Below are 5,075 nucleotides of genomic sequence, written 5' to 3' on the forward strand. Positions count from 1 at the left end.
GTAAACTCTGCCTACGAACTAAGGCCAGAGTTTACAAGCAAATGATACGCCCGGTGCTGACCTATGGATCTCCTGCGTGGTCCATAGCCAGCACCTCGCAAAAGCAGAAACTGGCACTATTTCAGAATAAAATACTGAGGATAGTGACAAGGCCCCATACTTCGTTAGAAATATCACCCTGCGAAGAGATCTGGATACAGAGGACCTGCTGGACTACATCCGGAACCTAACGTCAGGGTTCCTCTACAGGATCCGGCACAGCAGTCAGAATCCCACCGTCAGGGTTTCTTGCACCAAGAAGTTCAACTGTGACCGCAGACCTCTCCCTGCGGACACAGTCTAAGAAGCAGACGTGGACTACATGCGATGACCAGTTCCTGCACCACAACAAGGACCATGGGCTAGATTTAAGTTAGCTTAGGAAGCATTAGAGGATGTGTTATGGTTTAGGTTTAGGTTAGAATAAGTTAGATTAAGTCATACGATGTCATTTAAAACAACAAGATGTTAGCATTAACGATCCGTAGAATAAGTAGCAGTTAAAAGTATTGTAAAACTTGTCTGAAATAAATATGTTTAAAAGCAGGTAGTTGAACCAGTCTTAATCGGAAAGTACGGGAGATCACTTCCCCCACTGCCTCATCGCCTTTGATAATTTACACCGCAGTTGTGGACGAAACGGCAGGAAGAAATTCCCATGGACCAGTGAAAAAATTTCTGGTTTCCTTGTTATTAGTCCTTCGGTAATTTCTCAAAGTTTCGCAACTTCATTACATTCTGATTCAGAGTTTAGTGATTGTTCGGGTGCTTCTGCATACTGTTGTTGTTTAACTTCATTCTGCAGTTCATCTATGTTTCACTGTGGTGTTGTCTTGGTTTTGTTGTATTTCTTAGTTGATATTCTTGTTGTGACTTTCGCTCCGACTGTGGCCTTTGTCACCATCTATACCTTTGAGGCTTCTTACATCTAGTACGTTACTACATCAAAGTAGCTCCCAGAAGGAAACTGAGATACTGACAAAAAAAAAATCGGAAATTTGGAAACAAGGTAATTCATTGCTCCTGCAAGTAACGATTTCTTCATTAATATTAAATAGATGTGTTGCTTTATACGTAATTAAGGAAAGGTTGCGGGATGGACTAAAGGCAAACTTGGAACGAACGAGATCATTTTATTGAAGGAACTACAAATTCGTCACTGATCAATTGCGAAAAATTGATGTTCCAAATTTCGTTTCTCACTTGCATTTCCAAAGTAAGCGTGCAAATATCTTAATTTTCATAATGCATATATGTGTTTTATCACGCAACTGGTCAACTCACTTCATAAGATTACTTCCAACAGTTTATCTTGCTGACAAAAACGTTTGAATCTGATTCAAAATTTTATGGTCAAAATAATTTATAGAACTGTAGAGCAACAATCGTTCTTCAGACCCTTATTTGATTCCTTCAAAATAGGTCTCGAATCGGAAGGCATTATTTTTGAAACATTTAAATGCTCGTTTATGCCAGATGTTAGTGTCTGTTTTTACCGAACCCAATATGGTCTTAAGTGTGGCTTCAGTTTTATTTCCTAAACCACCAACAGTTTGTCATAAGAATCAATTTGACTGCATCAAACACAATTATTTTTGCAAATTCAGGCTTTGCGATAGTTCTAGTAAATATTGCAATCTCGCATGTAGTGTATGTTTGTTGCAAGTGTGTTATGTTTAGGTGTACCGTTAATTTTCTAATTCATCACTGAACTTCAAATTTTTGGTTAATAACAAAAGTAGAAAGCGGCGGGGCAACATTCATTCATCAATTCCAATAAGCTTTTAAAAGAAATCGCGGCACTTTTTGTCACCTTGCACATAATTAGCTTTGAAAAAATAGAATCAATGAAACTGAAGATGACCACGAGGTAACTTTCCTGTCGAGCTTTTTATATGAGACCAATTAAAATGTATTATTTACACTTAATTTAAAACGTAACAGTTGTGAATCTTGCGACCGGCTGCTCTACCTGATCAACTTGATACGCTAAAACTGCTTCTCTATGCTCACTTGGCTCGACTTTAGAGATCTCAGTTCAAATGGTCATTTTACCCGAACCTACGAGTCCATTTAAATGAAAAATAATTAATTGAATATATATCTCTTATGCAGCTTTAAGCCTAGCGATTACCAAATGGAAGATATCGCCTAAGGTACCAAATAGAGGAAGTTGTCGAATGGTAAAAGCGAAGTTCGCAACGTCTATTAAAGTGGTTAAATCTTCGAAACTCCGTCGACAAATAAAATTGATGATGGTCTTTAGAAGGGCAGACGTCGAACGCAGCGCCTTTCTGATTTCGTCAAGTTAATTTGTCATTCTGCCTATACCTGCCATCAAAACTGACGAGAACAGTGATATCTATCTTGGTTCGGACATTCCTAAGGCCGATCGTATCTTCCTGTCCAATTAAAGTTGAATAAATTTGGGGATCGGTTTTGTTAGATTTACCAGGAAGAGTTTATGCCTCGCTTCTTTAGACCATAATACGTTTGAGAACAGTTTTGTCGGGGGGAGGTCGAAAAAAAAAACCGAAACTGAAAGATCCACAAAAGAATATAATTCAAATCGCCAACTAAAAGCCCAATGGCACGCTTGAATAATTTTAAATGTCGTTTTTCGGATGTTTCAATATAAAGATTAGTTTAATTTTACCTTTAATGCGTAAGCTTACTAAATAGACAATTTTAACCAAGTTCGACATTGTTTTATTTCTGATATTCAGCTATAGTAATAATTACCAAACGCCACTTTTGAAGCACTCTGTACAATATTTTCTTCGAACTCAAAGCGCTTTTTTATCTTATATGCTGCGGGATTTATTTCATTTGATTGCGAACAGCGGGTATGACACATAAAGTTTACCATTTTATCTAATTATCAACAAAATTTATTTTTTAACTATTTTCTAATTTGAAATTCGAAATGCGTTTTTCATACTTGTCTATACTTAACAAACTTGTCGTTTTAGGCTCGTTGCTGTTATGTAAACCGTATCTCAGATACCATTCTAGGAACAAAATTGCTTAGGTTCAAGTTTGGCTATCGGGTTAGTCTATTTGCTGAACTACCTTGTATCTTTATTTAGTTTGTTACCAGGTGTACCAAAAAAGCTAGTGACGATCTAGTTAGCAGCTTGACTGACTTTGCCTGATAATTTGTTATGTTATGTTGTTACATCATTTATGACAACTTTATAAAAGTTATAAGCACAAACACTTCAATTTTCATCTTGTCTCGTTTTCTATAAATTGCACCTCATCCAATAAACACAAGTTTTTTCGTAGATATTTGGTTTTGCAAGTTTCATTGGCAAAGGAATCATGTGCATATTTTCAAAAAATTTTAGAGGATTTTAATACGTGCCAATTTGAAGAATATGATGGTTGATTGTAAATGTAGTTCTTAAGAGTTAAGAGTAGGTATCGTTCTTTATATCTTCACAAAATCGTCAATCCATTCTATAAGATTTGCAATATTTTTGTTTAAGTATAAAACGAATTTGCTTAAAAAATACCATACTTGACAAGAAAAAAGCAAATAACGTTTATACACCTACTACAGTATATCGGTTTACAAATCTTCGAAAAAATCATTGGTTTATTTTAGGTTTCCCATAATATCAGACGGATCAACTTTCATGGCTATAAATATCTCAGGATGGCACGGCAAAGAAGAATACGATTCATTTGAATAGATTGTTCATCATTGATTTTATCAACGCTCGAACCGAAAATGTTTTTATACTGAGCCACAGGACCATCGTGTATGTAACGTGATGTGAGCGTAAATAAAAGGGTTTAAAAGGTATATTGTAAGTTGTACGAAATTTAACTTAAGGCAAATGATTCTACAATTAAAATGCATTCACTTTTAATGCATGTTTGAAAAAAGTTTACATTTTTTATATTTAAAATTGACACGTAATTAACTGGAATCAGCTTATAGCTTCTAAAACAGGTGCCCTTTAAAGCATTTCCGTCAAGTTATTACCAGTTGTTGAAAATTAAGAAAAACATGAATAAATTGTACTGTTTATTCAGCATGCGAAGGTAGAAATGGAAGTTTATGCGTGGGGTACCGCATTTTAAATTTTCTATGAAGTTTGTATTAAACTAGCTGGTTGTGGTAGCGAAAGTGGTTTTTCACTTATTGGGGAAAATCGTGCATGTTTTTCTAATAGTACGAAATTTGTAATAAACTACATATTTATTTTGGGGATTATTTACCTGTTTGATAATCTTGCTTTGAGGAGGATTCTTTGATTTGATCAAGAACAGAAATTTTTTGTTAACTCTACTTCAAAAAAGACACATAATTTGGTTTTTGCATCCACAGTGCTAAAAACACCGTAAGATGTAAAACAGAGAAGTGGAAGCTTGAAAGTTTTGAACGCAATCCAAACTGCCATGCAAATGTGGGAAAAAGTAGTCAACATTTCTCTAACGTATTTTAAGGTAACAGAGCCATTAGTAGTGAACTTCAACATTTTAAGAGTTTGTAAAATTATAATTTTCTTACTTCGAAAAACAGCTTTTTATGGGGTACCCTATACATTAGTGAAATCCGTTATATGACCTGATTAAATTCTTCCATAATAATAATATATTAAGCTATAATAAGATATAACATCAGTTGAATTTCCTTTCGTTATTTAACTTTTGTTCATTACGAATTATTTCCGCTTCCAACTTTTGACGAAAAATCTGAATACAGTATGTCTGGATCAAGAACTTACCACCATTGTCCAATGTTTATTTCTTGGTCGATATCAAAAATGTATTTTTTGTTAGTTAGGTTTTTAAAATAGATATTCAACTAATAGGTTTCTAAAGTGGGTTTCTCAATTTTCAACTAGAATCATAGCTAACTACGTAAACTTTCATGTTATCAAATTTCAAAAAGTACAATAAAGTCAATTTTGAAAAAAATTGCAACTGGGTTTCACTTACAATCGCATAAATCAATTTATGCCGATTATCATGTTTCTGCGATACCGGGTATGCATTGGCTAACACTGGTTGAGTCGCATTTT

General features: G+C 34.7%; 1 long non-coding RNA gene across 1 annotated transcript; it reads left to right on the forward strand.

Annotated features, from left to right (window-relative positions):
* The first annotated feature begins 3,233 nt into the window (after positions 1–3,233).
* On the forward strand, positions 3,234–3,850 carry LOC125504932. Its single transcript, XR_007281811.1, has 2 exons — positions 3,234–3,458; positions 3,650–3,850. It is a non-coding gene; the product is annotated as an uncharacterized LOC125504932 (long non-coding RNA).
* The last annotated feature ends 1,225 nt before the right edge of the window (positions 3,851–5,075 follow it).

Source organism: Dendroctonus ponderosae, unplaced genomic scaffold (genome assembly GCF_020466585.1).
Source record: "Dendroctonus ponderosae isolate FM_Combo_2020 unplaced genomic scaffold, Dpon_F_20191213v2 Dpon_F_20191213_6, whole genome shotgun sequence".
Classification (NCBI taxonomy): domain Eukaryota; kingdom Metazoa; phylum Arthropoda; class Insecta; order Coleoptera; family Curculionidae; genus Dendroctonus; species Dendroctonus ponderosae.